At 34.3% G+C, this 20,396-nt stretch overlaps 1 long non-coding RNA gene across 1 annotated transcript; it reads left to right on the plus strand.

Moving 5' to 3' along the window:
* Window positions 1-14,401: 14,401 nt before the first annotated feature.
* Window positions 14,402-14,878, plus strand: LOC142232793 (uncharacterized). The gene is made up of 2 exons (XR_012721214.1): window positions 14,402-14,620; window positions 14,683-14,878. It is a non-coding gene; the product is annotated as an uncharacterized LOC142232793 (long non-coding RNA).
* Window positions 14,879-20,396: the final 5,518 nt, after the last annotated feature.

The raw sequence follows: 20,396 nt of genomic DNA on the forward strand, positions 1-20,396 counted from the left end.
GATAAGGTAGAAGTTCGCCACTGTGGTATCACAATGGACTGAATAGCCTGAGTGAGCCTTAAATATAGGGCGGCCAATATACCTAACCTACACACAAAAAAATTTCACGAAAATTTTAATTGAGTTTTAAAATATATTCAATTAAAAATTTAATTGATTCAACAAATTTTGTAATTGAAACAAAAATCAATCACAAAAATAATAGTATCAATTAATTTGTTAATTGGATCGATTAACTTTTTAATTGATCTTCAATTAATTTTTTAATTGATACTATCATTTCTGTGATTGAAGACATTTCAATTAAAAATTAATTGGATCAATTAATTTCGTGATTGAATCAGAAAAAAAATTTTTATGTGTACCCAGCCCAATGATATTTTCTTTATTCGAAGATACGAATTTTATGAATTACTTTTTGTATTATAATCGAAAACCACTATTCGTTTCTGTTGTGGTCCGGTTAAAACAAATATGTGACGAAATACTTTTGTGTAACCTATCACAGTGAAAGAACTTAATACCGGTCCCGGAAGCTTTGAATTAAATATTATTCTATGTCTACATGTCTTACATAGGTTTACATACAAATATCTTGTGTTAACCCAATGAATTGCCTAAGCAATTATTGTATACCCATTAATACATACATATATTCGTTCTTTACTTTCACCTGGGCTTAATTTTTTCGTCGTTGTAATTGCTGGTATAGGTCCTGATTGTTTGAAACCACTGTGTGCGTATGTATGGTATCATGTTGTGTTAGCGGTTGCTTGTGTCCGTTATTTGTATATAACTACAACAAGTAACACATTATTCCTGTTGCTCTTGAGGAGCTACGTAAATACTTGTTATATACCCAACAAACTCACCAACAACTCATGGTGGTATGTAGCTTGTCGCCCAGCTATCGTCATCATCAAGTTTGTCCTAAGTAATGTGATTTACCAGACCACAGCGAAGCAACAACAACAACGAATAGCAGGCAGAATTAAAAGGCGAAGGGTGGTAGCAACTAGAAGGGAAAACAAATAAGACGATGGCTATTTTGTTTGTTATATTTATTAAAACGTGTGCTATCAGTTAGGGGTCATAGTTAATTGGTGTTGTTGAGCAAATATGCGAGCGCATACACTAACACTTGCTACTGATTGTTAATGCTTGCGCACGTTCGTACACACAAACACTGTGTACAAGCACTATATAGAGAATAAACACACGGATTCATACAAAGATAGTAGATGATTGAATGATTCTACATATCGATTATTTAGACGTTTTGTATTTAGTTATCAACATTGCGATTTGCAATTTTTTAAAATATAGATATTCTCGCTACAATAGAATTTCAATTTGAACTTCTCATTAAAAATAACTACATGGCCTCGTTTTGGAAAATATGCACTGCACAAAAAATTTGAAATTCCGTTTGTTTTAATATGTTAAAAACACAACAAGAATTAGTATACCCAGAAAAAAGTGCCTTGGAAACTAAAGGAAAAAATGTTCATAAATTTAGTTTAGCCATTTTATTTCCATTAAGTTAAATTTTTGTGTGGAATAATAAAATTGTTTCAGCTACTTGTTTCAGTAAAAAACTTAAAGCAGTTAAGAATTAAGAATTCATTAACTAGAATGAGGCATGCAATTTTACTAATACTGTTTTCTTCGCGGGATATAAGAATTTACTACTGAACAAGAAAATTATATTCACTGATAACAAGGCATTCGTAAAAATAAACAAAAACCGAACTAAAACAGTGTTGCCAGGTAATTTATGGTTCTTCCCCCCCAAATCTTAAGAAAAAAAACCCTAAATTGGTCTAGACTTTTTTCAAAAACCCCCAAAAATTTTGAGTATGTAAATAGTACAAAAAGAGACCCACCATTTCGTTAAAAAATCCTGTAGTGATACACTTTAAAAATTAAATTTAATACAAATATATAAACTGAAAGAATATTTTTTCTGAGGAACAAAATTTTAGACAAAATAAGTTTTTTTATGATAAAAATGTTCTTTTGAAGTAAATAAAAATCATTAGATAAATTCATTACACCACTTGTCACAAATTCGGGTTCGATTACTGCTTCGACAGAACACCAAAAAGTAACACCTCAGTAATGCTGGTGACATTTCTGAGGGTTTCAAAGCTTCCCTAAGTGGTTGCACTGCAATGTGGAACGCCGTTCGTACTCGGCTATAAAAAGGAGGTCCCTAAGTGAGTCTAAGGAGGCCCCTAAGTGAGTCTAAGTGAGCCTGATACATCGGGCTGCCACCTAACCTAACTTTATTTTTAATTGTATCAAATATTAAAAATGCCCCTTCAACAGATGCGTTTAAAAAAGAATGTCATTGCATACTTGCTTGTATTTAAGAATTTGGGTTGACTTCGATTATTTTTTTTCTCAAAATTCATGCCAGAATTGTTCCAAATTTTGTTGAGAATTGCTCCACTTTATAAGATCTAAGATATTTTTTTTTACCCCCAAAAATCCCCCAAATAAATGTTACCCCTAAAAATCCCCCTAAACGTGTAAAAAACCGCTAAATTTGGAGGGAAAACCCCCAACCTGGCAACACTGAACTAAAACCAAGTTTCCTCAAATTTAGTAAAATTTTTTATACACCGCGAAGACAACTATTCCAAACTGCTTTCAGTTTAGGATTTTTTTTTACTGAAACAAGTAAATTTTATTATTTCACACAAAAATTTAACTTAATGGAAATAAAATGGCTAAACTAAATTTATTAACATTTTTTCCTTTAGTTTCGAAGGCACTTTTTTCTGGGTGAATAAACTAATATTTCAAGGCCAGTCGATGCTGTTGATTCTTAATAAATAACTTTTAATATATTAATAAAACATGTCTTTTATTGAAGAAAAAATTGCCAACGTAAATAAATAACATTGTATTTAAAAACGAAGGTAAGCAGTTCTAATTTTGAAGTAAAAGGTTTACCACAAATATGTAAGATTTGTCCAAATGAATGAAAAAAGTTCAATGAAATCATTCCATATATGAATTCAATTCAGTTAAATTTTTATACCCTGCTCCACACTGTGGAACAGGGTATTATAAGTTAGTGCATATGTTTGCAACACCCAGAAGGAGACGAGATAGACACATGGTGTCTTTGGCTAAAATACTCAGGGTGGGCTCCTGAGTCGATATAGCCATGTCCGTCTGTCCGTGAACACATTTTTGTAATCAAAGTCTAGGTCGCAGTTTTAGTCCAATCGACTTCAAATTTGGCACAAGTATGTTTTTTGGCACAGAATAGATCCCTATTGATTTTGGAAGAAATCGGTTCAGATTTAGATATAGCTCCCATATATATATTTCGCCCGATATGGACTTATATAGCCCCAGAAGCCAGAGTTTTACCCTAATTTGCTTAAAATTTTGCACAAGAAGAACAATTAGTACTACAGTCAATGTGCCAGATTTTATTGAAATCGGTTCAGATTTAGATATAGCTCCCATATACATATATCTTTCGCCCGATATGGACTAATACGGTCCCAGAAGCCAGAGTTTTACCCCAATTTGGTTGAAATTTTGCACAGGGAGTAGAACTAGCATTGTAGCTATGCGTGCCAAATTTGGTTGAAATCGGTTCAGATTTAGATATAGCTCCAATATACAGTTTTCGGCCGATTTACACTCATATGACCACAGAGGCCAATTTTTTGCTCCGATTTAGTTGACATTTTGCACAGAGAGTAGAATTAGCATTGTAGCTATGCGTGCCAAATTTGGTTGAAATCGGTTCAGATTTAGATATATCTCCCATATATAGCTTTCGCCCGATTTACACTCATATGACCACAGAGGCTAATATTTTGCTCCGATTTAGTTGAAATTTTGCACAGAGAGTAGAATTAGCATTGTTGCTATGCGTGCCAAATTTGGTTGAAATCGATTCAGATTTAGATATAGCTCCCATATATATCTTTCGCCCGATATGCACTTATATGGACCCAGAAGCCAGAGTTTTATCCCGATTAGCTTGACAAGGAGTACAATTGGTAGTATAGTCATGTGTGCCAAATTTGATTGAAATCGGTTCAGATTTAGATATAGCTTCCATATATATTTTTCGCAAGATATGGACTTATATGGCCCCAGAAGCCAGAGTTTTGGCCCAATTTGGTAGAAATTTTGCACTAGGAGTACAATTAGTAATATAGTCATGTGTGCCAAATTTGATTGAAATCGGTTCAGATTTAGATATAGCTCCCATATATATGTTTTTCTGATTTCGACAAAAATGGTCAAAATACCAACATTTTCCTTGTAAAATCGCCACTGCTTAGTCGAAAAGTTGTACAAATGACTCTAATTTTCCTAAACTTCTAATACATATATATCGAGCGATAAATCATAAATAAACTTTTGCAAAGTTTCCTTAAAATTGCTTCAGATTTAAATGTTTCCCATATTTTTTTACTAACATTGTGTTCCACCCTAGTGCATTAGCCGAATTAAATTTTGAGTCTACACGCAAAGAAAAAAAACGTTTGGAAAACGTGTACCGAAAACGTTTTTCTTTTGTTAGAGTTTTTTGAATTGCTTCGAAAATTTTAAACTTTTATCACCAAAAAAATTCGTTTGTTACAAAGTTTTTATTTTTTCAATAAAAAAATTATTTTTGAAACAACAACAGAGTCCATTTCGTTTATATCAAACACTGTTCTTTTCTGACTTTTGGTCTTTAATAAAACACATTTTACAGTTCAAAATTTAATATAGTACAATGTAATGTTGAAAATTTTTTTCGGAATCTTCCGAACATATGTAGAATGTATGTAAAAAAAAAAAAAAAAAAAAACTTTGGTCGAAGCAGGGATCGAACCCACGACCCTTGGCATGAGAGTCAGACGTAGCAACCACTGCTCCACGGTGCCAAACTAAATGTTTGTTTCTGTTAAATAAACTTTGTTTATTCGGTTCGTGGGCGCCGCAAGCTATGCTATATAAATATAACTTATATGGATATTTATCTATTGATGACCATAACAGGTACATAGCTCAGTGGTTAGTGTGTTGGCTTACAAAGTGCATGGTCCGCGGTTCGATTCTCCGTCCAGGCGAAAGGTAAAAAAATTTTAAAAATTTATAAAATCGTATAATTTCTTCTACATTGTTTGTATTACAGAAAAAGGTGTTAAGAACTAAAAATCTTCGTGGAAGTGAAAAAGATGTGAGGGAAAATGCAATTAGCCAGAAAAATTTTTTTTTGAGTTAGTCTTTATGAAATTGTTTTTACATCCTGGAAAAGAATAAACGTTTATCACAAAAAGTATATACTTTTCTTCCAAATACACTTCCTTACAGCGAAAAGCAAATGAGAAACGAACTTTGTTTGTCTAAAATTTCGTTTGGGAGGAAAGAATTATTTTTTTGCGTGTATAGATTTTGTAGAAGTCTATTAAATTCTGTCCAGATCGAGTGATATTTAAATGTATGTATTTGGGATAAACCTTTATATATAGTCCCCAACACATGTGACGGATGTGATATGGTATCGAAAATTTAGATCTACAAAGTGGTGCAGGGTATAATATAGTCGGCCCCGCCCGACTTTAGACTTTCCTTACTTGTTTTTTACTAACATTGTGGTCCACCCTAGTGCATTAGCCGACTTAAATTTTGAGTCTATAGATTTTGTAGAAGTCTATTAAATTCTGTCCAGATCGAGTGATATTTAAATGTATGTATTTGGGACAAACCTTTATATATAGTCCCCAACACATTTGACGGATGTGATATGGTATCGAAAATTTAGATCTACTTACTTACTTGTTTCATTCTGTAGTATAGTGGTACACAAATATGGGGAAATGTTAACTAATATATGGAATGCATTCTACCTAAATTCTACGAAAAACACATCGTTCAAACAAATGTCTTTGGCGCTATACGAAGTTCAACTTTCTTCACAATGAGTTCATTTTTTTAACTTAAAGAAGTGGTCACTTTTTTCTTCTGGGTGTACCTTGTCATCGGGAACTTTGACCCCAAGTAGTTTGATTGTGGATGACAAGCTTTAGTTGAACTTTGTATTGAATCCATGGGAAAGGGTACATAAGATTCGGCTTGGCCGAACTTTCTCAGCGGTATATTCTTGTTAAATTCTAAATATACATTGATACATACCATATATGCCATAAAATAGGTACGTAAAGGCCTTATCATATTTTTGATTTCTATATGAGATCAATCATCTATGATGATCTTGACCCGTTAATACTACGTAGTAGAGTATTGTTTTTTCAAAACATTTTACTCGTCTCGAAATCAAACCGACGTATTAAGAACACATTCAGCTGAATGTGATGTATTGAACATTATCAAAGGATGACATTAATAATAAAACCTACAATGGGAATTAGTTTCGAATCCGGAAATAAAAACTTAATTCTACTTCGTTTAGTTTTATAAGGATAATGCAAAAGAAGTTTTTGTCCGATAACTTAATTTTCGGTAAATATTTAATTGTATGGATTTAGAACCCTATTTTCAATCATATACGTATATATATTCTTATTTCATATACACTTTCCTGATCATTTTTACGTGTTTTCGAATATACGAAATCTTAATAAGATATAAAATATGGTTAGATGATCCATCGGTGTCAAACGATGTTTGACAGTTTCGAAGATTGAGAATAAACGAAGAAAATAAGAGCACGCTTACATTCTCTTTCGTTTTTCTTTTTGTAGTTTGCCCCAATTTTGCATAAAATTAGAACGTTCATATTTGAACAAAAAATTGTGACTTTTAGTCTGAATTGAAAATACGAAATTTAATTTAAAGCAGCATTGCTCTTCACGAACAACACAAAAGCAAATGCTGGAAAACTAGTGTTTGGGAGATTAACGCTTTACAAAAAAATCAAAACGAAATGTCAGAAAATTAATTTTTGGAACTGACAGTTTTTTTGCGGAGAGAAATGGCTCATCTAACTGAGTCTATAATCAATCTATGGTTTTGTCATAGTGGCAGTCCGTAATTTCAGGCTCACTTATCACTGAGCACTATCCGATTCCATGTTTATCGATATACATTGCGATAAAATTTCTTAGAGAAGTTTTAGAACACGCCATACGGTGGCTACTCATACATATAACGAAATTTCTCTGTTCTTTTTTTTATACCCTCCACCATAGGATGGGGGATATATTAACTTTGTCATTCCGTTTGTAACACATCGAAATATTGCTCTAAGACCCCATAAAGTATATATATTCTGGGTCGTGATGAAATGTTGAGTCGATCTGAGCATGTCCGCTAACTTCCGAACGAAACAAGCTATCGACTTGAAACTTGGCACAAGTAGTTGTTATGGTGTTAGTATATAGTCCCTAACAACCATGCAAAAATTGGTCCATATCGGCCCACTTTTACGTATAGCCCCCATATAAACGGACCCCCAAATTTGGCTTGCGATTGCTCTAAGAGAAGCAAATTTCATCCTATCCGGCTGAAATTTGGTACATGGTGTTAGTATATGGTCTCTAACAACCATGCAAAAATTGGTCCATATCGGTCCACTTTTACGTATAGCCCCCATATAAACGGACCCCCAAATTTGGCTTGCGATTGCTCTAAGAGAAGCAAGTTTCATCCGATCCGGCTGAAATTTGGTACATGGTGTTAGTATATGGTCCCTAACAACCGTGCGAAAATTAATCCACATCGGTCCATAATTACATATAGTCCCCATATAAAACGATCCCCCGATTTGGCTTGCGGAGCCTCTAAGAGAAGCAAATTTCATCCGATCCGGTTGAAATTTGGTACACGGTGTTAGTATAGAGTCTTTAATGACCCTGCAAAAATTGGTCCACATCGGTCTATAATTATATATAGCCCCCATATAAACCGATCCCCCGATTTGGCTTGCGGGGCCTCTAAGAGAAGCAAATTTCATCCGATCCGGCTGAAATTTGGTACATGGTGTTGGTATATGTTCTCTAATGACCATGCAAAAATTGGTCCACATCGACCCATAATTATATATAGACCCCATATAAGCCGATCCCCAGATTTGACCTCCGGAGCCTCTTAGAGGAGCAAAATTCATCCGATCCGCTTGAAATTTGGTACGTGGTGTTAGTATATGGTCTTTAACAACCATGCAAGAATTGGTCCATATCGGTCCATAATTATATATAGCCCCCATATAAATCGATCCCCAGATTTGTCCTCCGGAGCCTCTTGGAGGAGCAAAATTTATCCGATCCGGCTGAAATTTGGATATGGCCAGGCCGAATTTTATGCACCCTCCACCATAGATTGCATACAAGGTTTGCAATCGATATTTTTTGATCCATTTAACCTATTACAGATCTAATAATAAACGGTTGTTCATCCTCTCAATACCTTTCATTTAAGTATCAACAACGATATAATCGGACATTTCTAACTCGAGATATAATTTGTCTAGTGAAAAAGGAGCGAAAAAATAAAAATAACAGGATATCTCAAAAACTGTTCCATAAAGAATTAATTTTTTTCGAATTCAGCAGATCAAAATATATAAGAAAAGTCACATCTCATCAAATGTACATGAAAAAAATTTTATTTTGTAAACAATTGTAATTAGAGGTCCAAATTTCAACTGTCACAGTTTAAATTAGTTTCTCGATGAGCCTTCAGAAGTCAAATCTTTGGGGGTCGATATAGCCCATCCGATCGGCCCATTTTCAATACCATCTGAGACACCATCCTACGTCAATAATAACTGCTTATACCAAGTTTAAAGTCGATAGCTTGTTTTGCTCGGAAATTAGCATGATTTAAACAGACGGATGGACACAGCTAGATAGAATCAGAGTTTCACCTCGACCCAGAATATATACTTTATGGGGTCTGATACCAATATTCCGATGTGTTACAAAGGGAATTACAAAGTTAGTATACCCCAATGCTATGGACGAGGATATAAAAAGTTCTTTCGTAGGAGCAGAAAAGGGATGTTGGATATAAGTAATTCGGAGTTGGAAAACAATGTGGAGTCTATGTTCTCTTCTTTTCTGACCTAATGGCTTAAATAGCCCATTTTTAGGTTCCGTGGTAAAAATATAATTATTTTTTTTTTTCATTTCTAAACGAATAAAATAAGCAGTAATAAAGAAACTCAAAATAATTTTATTTTTCCTTTATTCCTTCTTCAATTCTAAATAAAACAACAACAAAAACTCAAAACAAAAAGTAAAGAATTTAGAGAGATAAATAAATATAACAAAAAATACTCGCATGTACTCAATTTTGCACTTTTGCATTCCGGTGTTAGTTGGAACATATTCTGGAACTTGGTCCATAACCCTTTATTTTTTAATACCATATTTATACGTTTTGGCATACTTTCAACCAATTCCTGTAGAATTTCATCTGGTATATTCTGCCACTCAAGCTGTACTCGTTCCCATAGGTGGAGCTGATTTGTACAATCGCAGCCGTCTTCCCACGATTGACTATAAATTCTCAATCGGGTTGAGGTCGGGGCTTTGTGCTGGCCAATTCATCACTTGAAATTTTTGCTCACTAAGAGCAAAAACAAACTCGGGAAGATGAGTCTGCAAAATGGCAAGGTAGCCTTCCTTCTTCAATTTTCTACAATGGCCCAATGTGCCACCAAGTGAATCAGCCCCAAACCATGATGCTTCCACCACCATGCTTCACAGTTTGTTTAACATGGTGGCGTTGAAGGGTATCACCGGGACGGCGCCAGCAATATTGTTTACCGTCCCACTGGAAACGGTTAAATGTTGATTCATCTGACCAGATAACACGTTTCCAGTCATCTGTCGTCCAATTTGTATGCTCTCTCGCAAACTTCATTCGCGCCTTTTGATTCTTTTCGGATAATGCAAGTTAATTTTTTTTACAGCTGAAACATAACCAATGTTGTGGAGCGCTCGTCTTTCTGTCCATTTACAAACTTGCCTTTTTTTTGGCAACAGTAGTATTTTTTGGTCTTGTTCTGCCATCATAAGGCGAGCGTCCGCTTTGGCCAACAGTTTCTGGTGGCCTCTTGTTTGCTCTTTGTGAGTAGCATTTCGTCTTTTTTGGACCACAGACTGACTTATATTTAGTTCCTTGGCTATTTTCCGCGATGAAAATAGCCATTATTAGTTAAGGAAACTATATTGTCCTCCACATCGCGCGATAACTTTTTCATTTTAATTTTTTACTTGATATTATTGCAGTACACTTCGGATAAAGCTTTAACTCTTACTAGCAAACACGTTTCTAAACACAAAGTTGTATTACTGTTCATAATGAAAGAAAACAAGTATATAAGGCCGCAAGTTCGGCCAGGCCGAATCTTATGTACCCACCACCATGGATTGCGTAGAAACTTCTACGAAAGACTATCATCCACAATCGAATTACTTGGGTTGTGGTATCTTAAAACTTCTTAACATCGTTTTCTAAATTGTGATTTAGTCCATACATGGTATATATTAGACAAAAAAGTTATGTATAGTTTAGTCTACAAATAATTACGAATCGATATGGACTTTTTGTACGTAGAGAGCCAGAATTGAAATATGGGGGTCGCTTATATGGGGGCTATATACAATTATGAACTTGATATGGACCATTTTTTGTGTGATTGGGGATCGATTTATCTGAGGGCCATATATAACTATAGACCGATATGAACCTAGTTAGGCATGGTTGTTAACGACTATATACTAGCACAATGTACCAAATTTCAACTCACTCGGATTAAATTTGCTCCTCCAAGAGGTTCCAAAACCAAATCTCGGGATCGGTTTATATGGGGCTATGCACGATTATGGACTGATATGGACCATTTTTGGAATGGTTGTTAAATATCATATACTACCACCACGTACCAAATTTCAAGCAGATCGGATGAATTTTGCTTCTCCAAAAGGCACCGCAGGTCAAATCTGGGGATCGGTTTATATGGGAGCTATATATAATTATGGACTGATATGAACCAATTCCTGCATGGTTGTTGGATACCATATACCAACATCACGTACCAAATTCCAACCGAATGGGAAGAACTTTGCCCTTCCAAGGGGCTCTGGGGGTCAAATCTGGGGATCGGTTTATATGAGGCCTATATATAATTATGGACCGATATCGACCAATTTTTGCATGGGAGTTTGAGGCCATATATTAACACCACGTACCAAATTTCAACTGAATCAGATGAATTTTGGTCTTCCAAGGGGTTCCGGAGGTCAAATCTGGTGATCGGTTTATATGGGGGCTATATAATTATGAACCGATGTGGACCAATTTTTGCATGGTTGTTAGAGACCATATACTAACATTACGTACCAAATTTCAGCCGGATCGGATGAAATTTGCTTCTCTTAGAGGCCTCGCAAGCCAAATCGGAGGATCGGTTTATATGGGGGCTATATATAATTATGGACCGATGTGGACCAATTTTTGCATGGTTGTTAGAGACCATATACTAACACCATGTACCAAATTTCAGCCGGATCGGATGAAATTTGCTTCTCTTAGAGGCCTCGCAAGCCAAATCGGGGGATCGGTTTATATGGGGGCTATATATAATTATGGACCGATGTGGACCAGTTTTTGCATGGTTGTTAGATACCATATACTGACACCATGTACCAAATTTCAGCCGGATCGGATGACATTTGCTTCTCTTAGGGGCCTCGCAAACCAAATCGGGGGATCGGTTTATATGGGGGCTATATATAATTATGGACCGATGTGGACCAATTTTTGCGTGGTTGTTAGAGACCATATACTAACACCATGTACCAAATTTCAGCCGGATCGGATGAAATTTGCTTCTCTTAGAGGCCTCGCAAGCCAAATCGGGGGATCGGTTTATATGGGGGCTATATATAATTATGGACCGATGTGGACCAGTTTTTGCACGGTTGTTAGAGACCATATACTGACACCATGTACCAAATTTCAGCCGGATCGGATGAAATTTGCTTCTCTTAGAGGCCTCGTAAGCCAAATTTTGAGGTACGTTTATATGGGGGCTATACGTAAAAGTGGACCGATATGGCGCATTTGCAATACCATCCGACCTACATCAATAACAACTACTTGTGCCAAGTTTCAAGTCGATAGCTTGTTTCGTTCGGAAGTTAGCGTGATTTCAACAGACGGACGGACGGACGGACGGACGGACGGACATGCTCAGATCGACTCAGAATTTCACCACGACCCAGAATATATATACTTTATGGGGTCTTAGAGCAATATTTCGATGTGTTACAAACGGAATGACAAAGTTAATATACCCCCCATCCTATGGTGGTGGGTATAAAAAAAATAAATAACTAACGGTATATATTGGTTTTATGCTGAGTACATCAAAAAGTGCAAAATTTAGTACTTCCGAGTTTTTTTTTGTTATGTTTATTTATCTCTCTGAATTCTTTACTTTTTGTTGTTTTATTTAGAATTGAAGAAGGAATAATGGAAAAACAAGTATATACGGCTGTAAGGTCGGCCAGGCCGAATCTTATGTACCCTCCACCATGGATTGCGTAGAAACTTCTACGAAAGACTGTCATCCACAAATTTCAACTCACATGGTTGTTAAATATCATATGCTACTACCACATACCAAATTTCAACCAGATCGTATGAATTTTGCTTCTCCAAAAGGCACCGGAGGTCAAATCTGGGGATCGGTTTATATATATCCTGCATGGTTGTTGGATACCTTATACTAACATCACGTACCAAATTTCAACCGAATAGGAAGAATTTTGCTCTTCCAAGGTGCTCCGGAGGTCAAATCTGGGGATCGGTTTATATGGGCCTATATATAATTACGGACCGATATCGACCAATTTTTGCATGGGTGTTTGAAGCCGTATATTAACATCACGTACCAAATTTCAACTGAATCAGATGAATTTTGGTCTTCTAAGAGGCTCCGGAGGTCAAATCTGGTGATCGGTTTATATGGGGGCTATATATAATTATGGACCGATATGAACCAATTTTTGAATGGTTGTTAGAGACCATATACTAACACCATGTACGAAATTTCAGCCGGATCGGATGAAATTTGATTCTCTTAGAGGCTCCGCAAGCCAAATCGGGGGATAGGTTTATATGGGGGCTATATATAATTATGGACTGATGTGAGCCAATTTTTGCATGGTTATTAGAGACCATATACTAACACCATATATAGCAAATTTCAGCCGGATCGGATGAAATTTGCTTCTCTTAGAGGCTCCGCAAGCCAAATCGGAGGATCGGTTTATATGGGGGCTATACGTAAAAGTGGACCGATATGGCCCATTTGCAATACCAACCGACCTACATCAATAACAACTACTTGTGCCAAGTTTCAAGTCGATAGCTTGTTTCGTTCGGAAGTTAGCGTGATTTCAACAGACGGACGGACATGCTCAGATCGACTCAGAATTTCACCACGACCCAGAATATATATACTTTATGGGGTCTTAGAGCAATATTTCGATGTGTTACAAACGGAATGACAAAGTTAATATACCCCCCATCCTATGGTGGAGGGTATAATAAAATTATTTTGAGTTTCGTTGTTTGTTTTCTTTATACATATATTATTACAATTTTAATATGAGCTTTTTGGGCATGAAGATTAAGGAATTGAAAAGAAAACGCCAGATACCAATCTCACAAGCCTAACTAGACATGTTTCTTTGCTGCCTAATGCAAGTTTCTATAGTCTTTAGGTTAGATTTGTTTTCTTTAAATAAAGTTCTATATATAGACCATGTTTTTAATTTGAGTTTTTTTCTGACTTTCTGACATCCGTTACACCCAGAAAAAAGTGCCTTCGAAACTAAAGGAAAAAATTTTCATCAATATAGTTTATCCATTTTATTTCCATTAAAGTAAATTTTTGTGAAAAATAATAAAATTTACTCGTTTCAGTAAAAAAATCCTAAACTGTAAGCAGTTAGGATTAGTTCGTTAACTAGAATAAGGCATGGAATTTTACTCATACTATTTTCTTCGCTGGGTATAAGAATTTACTACTGAAAAAGAAAATTGTATTCACCGATAACAAAGCATTCGTAAAAATAAACAAAAACCGAACTAAAACCAAGTTTCCTCAAAATTAGTAAAATTTCTTATAAAATGATAATTGCGACTTCCTTTATAATAGAAAGTTTTTCATACATACGAACAACACTTGGCATAGAAAAATATTTTAGTTCATTCGTACTAAGAAGTATGCAATCCTTTCAAAACTTAAGGAAACACACTTGTTAGAATATAGGAAATTTTCCTACATTTCTATTGTCTACCTGTAATCGATACCTGTCATCGTAATCGATGTGTTTGCGCGTGGGTGTAATCGATATATTTGCGCGTCGGTTGTTTTTTTAGTTGGAATCGCGTTGTTTTGGTATACGGAGAGATTGTTAAAAAATAATATGGTAAAATAATATAATAAATAACAAATAAAATATATAAAATATTTGTTATTTTAAATTAGTGAGAAAATTTTTCGTTTTTTTAAATAAATCTATCAATGTTCGTGATAGTGTATAAAGAAAGAAAACACCAGCAGAATAACAATCCTTTCATTTGTCTTCATTTTGGAATCTTCAATTATCAGGTAATATTCAGTGACGCTAACCTTTTGCAACAAAAATGTTTTATGATTTTTTATATTTGTAGGTATTGAAATTGTAAAAGGAGGACAAAATCGATAGGCAGCAACTTATTAAAAGTGAAAAGTACAAGAAGAAGGAAAAGTGCGTTTTACAGTTGATAATATCACACGGAAATTGGAAATAGTGGAATAATAAATTAATATTTCAAAGAGATTCGATGCTGTTGATTCTTAATAAATATATTCAATATATTAATAAAACATGTCTTTTATTGAAGATAAAATTGCTTATAGAAAAAAATAAAATTGTATTTAAAAACGAAGGTAAGCAGTTCTAATTATGAAGTAAAAGTTTTACCACAAATGTGTAAGATTTGTCGAAATGAATGAAAAAATTTCAATAAAATCATTCCATATATGAATTCAAATTAGTTAAATTTTTTCATTCTGTAGTATAGTGGTATATAAATATAGGAAAATGTTAACTAATATATGGAATGCATTATTCCTAATTTCTACGAAAATCACATCGTTCAAACAAATAAAAATGTCTTTGGCGCTATACGAAGTTCAACTTTCTTCACAATGAGTTCATTTTAACTTAAAGAAGGGGTCACTTTTTTCTGGGTGTACTTACTGCATCAACTTCGCCAAACTGATTCAAAGATCTCCATCTTGATGTCAATTCACACTTATGTGATCATTTTTTATCTGTTGCGGGGAGAGTTCATATTTGTTTTTCTACAAAAAATGTTACATATCTATATAGGAAGCATTTTCTAGTTGTTTTTGTTTTCATTTGATGAGTTGATGAGTGTTATGCAAAAAAAAAAACATCAAAACAAGGAACCGTTACATGTGCTCAAAAAAAAAAAAAAAACAAAAAACAACTTTTTGATGATTTTCAGTTTAGTTAAGTTTTAAGAGTAAAGTTCAAGAGCTTAGATTTTTGTGTGATATAAAAAATATACATATTTATACTTTTCAGTTGGGCGATCCGGTCCCAAACTGGTTGTTTCATTAATCATAAAGGGATAGAACTGTCTCTTTTATTAGTAAAACAACTGATGATCTTAACATAGGATTGTCATAAGAAAGGTAAATTTACCCCCATATAGATAGCTTTGGACCAGTTCATAAACTGGTTGTTCAAATTTATCAAATGAAACTGGAAACCAAAGAGTTATAAAACCAGATCATATAAACTGTGACCAAGGCTGATCTGCATGGTTTAATTGTAGTACCCACTAGTAAATATATACAAACCACTATTCCGAAACTATCATTCCTTTTAAAGGGAAAATAATATATCTTCTATTCCTCAAACTACTATTCCTCAAACATTGTCATTTAAAAAACGAATGAAATCAACAAAATAAATTTTAATTCAGTCAATGAAATAAAAATAAGAAAAACTAAATGTTGATATTTTTGTTTTAATGATACCAGCAAAGGTGATATACAGCGTTAAATAATACACACTTATATCAATCAAAACATATAAGCTTAAAACTTCAGTAAGCAACTGAAATTAAATCATCAAACAGGAGGTTTTTTGGTTTTCCTTCAGTGCTGCCGCTACTACTTCAATCGAAGTATTTTGCTTCATTTTCACAAAATTTACTTCGTCACTCCTACTTCCAAAAATCTGCTTCACTTTTTGTTCTGCTTCAAATTTTAAAAATTTTACCCATATTACCTAATTGTTTTTCCTATTCCTTTAATTACGATGAACATAGCGGTTTTAATCATTGAATTGTTAACCGATGTGGACCAATTTTTGCATAGTTGTTTTTCCTATTCCTTTAATTACGATGAACATAGCGGTTTTAATCATTGAATTGTTAACCGATGTGGACCAATTTTTGCATAGTTGTTAGAGACCATATACTTACACCATGTACCAAATTTCAGCCGGATCGGATGAAATTTGGTTCTCAGTTTATATGGGGGCTATATATAATTATGGACCGATGTGGACCAATTTTTGCATGTTTGTTATAGATCACATACTGAAACCAAGTACCAAATTTCAGCTGGATCGGATGAAATTTGCTTCTCTTAGAGTCCCCGTAAGCCAAATTTGGGGGTCCGTTTATATGGGGGCTATACGTAAAAGTGGACCGATATGGCCCATTTGGAATACCCGACCTACATCAATAACAACTACTTGTGCCAAGTTTCAAGTCGATAGCTTCTTTCGATCGGAAGTTAGCGTGATTTCAACCGACATGCTCAGATCGACTCAGAATTTCACCACGACCCAGAATGTACAGTTTGTCAAGAAAGTGTTTTGACAATGGGATAAAAATTATGTTTTGTTCCAAAATTAAATATAATGAAATTTTAAAAAAATATTTTATTATGTATTTTGCAAAGTATACACAGAATTAAAAATTTAATAAAATATTTAATATTTCAATTATTTCTAGAATTTGAAATATTTGGCAATGTCAAAAGACTTTCTTGACATACTGTATATACTTTATGGGATCTTAGAGCAATATTTCCATGTGTTACAAACGGAATGACAAAGTTAATATACCCCTATACTATGGTGGAGGGTATAATAAAATGAATTCTATTGTTTTGTTTTCAAAAATGTATGCTACTTCAATTTTATTCAATCTACTCCACTTTTTTCCAAAATCTACTTCACTCAATTTTTCACTAGCGGCAGCACTGTTTTCCTTGTGCACATGTAACGGTTCCTTGTATTGATGTTTTGTTTTTGTTTTGCAGAGCACTCATAAAATGAAAGCAAAAACAACAAACCGTTTCATATATAGATATCAAAGACAATAAAAGGAAAGAAGATGAGAAATTGGTTGCTGAAAACATCAAACCATTGACGGCGCTAGGTCCCTATATGTCGTTTACGCGTTTGGTTCGATACATTAAAATACAAATAATAAAAAGAAATTAAGAGTTGCAAATAACTTGGAATAAGTGACAAAATGTAATTTTTCATTTAGTGCACAAAATTTACCATTAATCAATTTAAAATTTACCATTGTTCAATTTAAAAAATTAATTTAAAAACAAGTAAGGAAAGTCTAAAGTCGGGCGGGGTCGACTATATTATACCCTGCACCACTTTGTACATCTAAATTTTCGATAGCATATCACATCCGTCAAATGTATTGGGGGCTATATATAAAGGTTTGTCCCAAATACATACATTTAAATATCACTCGATTTGGACAGAATTTGATAGACTTTTACAAAATCTATAGACTCAAAATTTAAGTTGGCTAATGCACTAGGGTGGAACACAATTTTAGTAAAAAACAAGTAAGGAAAGTCTAAAGTCGGGCGGGGCCAACTATTTTATACCCTTCACCACTTTGTAAGTCCATATTTTCGATACCATATCAAATCCGTCCAATGTGTTGGATGCTATATGAATCCATACACATATATTCTGTATATCTGAGCAGATCTGTACAGAGTTCTGCAATACTTATAGATTTTACATTTAAGTCGGCTAATGCGCTGAGGTGGAACACAATGTTAGTAAAAAAATATAGGAAACATTTAAATATGAACCAATAAATATGAGGCAACTTCGCAAAAGTGTATTTATGATTTATCGGTCGATAGGAAAAGCATATATATGGAATCTATATCGAAATCTGAACCGATTGCAATCAAATTTCACATGCATAGTTACTATGTTGAATCTACTCCCTGTGCAAAATTTCACGTAAATCGGATAACAACTTTGACCTCTGTGGTCATATGACGGAAAATTGGGCGAAAGATATATATGGGAGCTATATCAAAATCTGAACCGATTTCAACCAAAATAAACACGCATATGCAGAACCTTAATTCTACTGCCTGTGCAAAGTTTCAAGTTCAATTCTACTTCCTCTGCAAAATTTCACGTAAATCAGAGTAGCACTTTTGCATATTAGTCCAAATCGGGCGAATGATATATATGGGAGCTATATCTAAATCTGAACCGACTTCAACTAAATTTTGCACAATTAATAATACTATAAAACGTACTCCTTGTGCAAAATTTTAAGCAACTCAGGGCAAAACTCTGGCTTTTGAGGCCATATAAATCCAAATCGGACGAAAGATATATATGGGAGCTATATTTAAATCGGAACCGATTTTAACCAAATTAAGCACACTTAACGATACTATTAAACGTACTTGTTGTGCAAAATTTGAAGCAAATCAGGGCAAAACTCTGGCTTTTGGGGCTATATAAGTCCAAATCGGTCGAAAGATATATATGGGAGCTATATCTAAATCTGAACCGATTTCAACTAAATTTGGCACAATTAACAATACTATTAAACGTACTCCTTGTACAAAATTTTAATCAAATCAGGGAAAAACTCTGGCTTTTGAAGCCATATAAGTCAAAATAGGATGAAAGATATATAGGGGAGCTATATTTAAATCGGAACCGATTTTAACCAAATTAAGCACACTTAACGATACTATTAAACGTACTTGTTGTGCAAAATTTGAAGCAAATCAGGGCAAAACTCTGGCTTTTGGGGCTATATAAGTCCAAATCGGTCGAAAGATATATATGGGAGCTATATCCAAATCTGAACCGATTTCAACTAAATTTGGCACAATTAACAATATTATTAAACGTACTCCTTGTACAAAATTTTAATCTAATCAGGGCAAAACTCTGGCTTTTGAAGCCATATAAGTCAAAATAGGATGAAAGATATATAGGGGAGCTATATCTAAATCTGAACCGATTTCAACTAAATTTGACACAATTAACGATACTATTAAACGTACTCGTTGTGCAAAATTTGAAGCAAATCAGGGCAAAACTCTCGCTTTTGGGGCCATATAAGTCCAAATCGGACGAAAGATATATATGGGAGCTATATATAAATCTGAACCGATTTAGCTGATATTTGGCAGTTTTGACGGGACTGACAAAATATTCAGATGTACAAAATTTGAAGAACGTCGGCTCATAAATAAGTGAATTATGATCAAATCGGTGATAACTATATATGGCAGCTATATCTAAATCTGAACCGATTTTGTCAGTAGCGATTGTCTTCTACCCGAAGAAACAGGTTATGTCAAATTTGAGGACGATCGGACTTAAACTGCGACCTGTACTTTGTGCACAAAATTACATATATATCTAAATCTGAACCGACAGACGGACGGACAGACAGACGGACATCGCTAAATCGACTCAGAATTTAATTCTAAGCCGATCGGAATATTAAAAGATGGGTCTATGACAATTATTTCTTGGCGTTACATACAAATGCACAAACTTATTATACCCTGTACCACAGTAGTGGTGAAGGGTATAAATATGGGAAACATTTACATATGAAGCAATTTTAAGGAAACTTCGCAAAAGTTTATTTATGATTTATCGCTCGATATATATGTGTTAGAAGTTTAGGAAAATTTGAGTCATTTTTACAACTTCTCGACTAAGCAGTGGCGATTTAACAAGGAAAATGTTGGTATTTTGACCATTTTTGTCGAAATCAGAAAAACATATATATGGGAGCTATATCTAAATCTGAACCCATGTCAACCAAATTTGGCACGCATAGCTACAATGCTAATTCTACTCCCTGTGCAAAATTTCAACTAAATCGGAGTTAAAAATTGGCCTCTGTGGTCATATGAGTGTAAATCGGGCGAAAGCTATATATTGGAGATATATCCAAATCTGAACCGATTTCAACCAAATTTGGCACGCATAGTTACAATGCTAATTCTACTCCCTATGCAAAATTTCAACTAAATCGGAGCAAAAAAT

This window comes from Haematobia irritans, chromosome 4, assembly GCF_050003625.1.
Source record: "Haematobia irritans isolate KBUSLIRL chromosome 4, ASM5000362v1, whole genome shotgun sequence".
Classification (NCBI taxonomy): Eukaryota; Metazoa; Arthropoda; class Insecta; order Diptera; family Muscidae; genus Haematobia; species Haematobia irritans.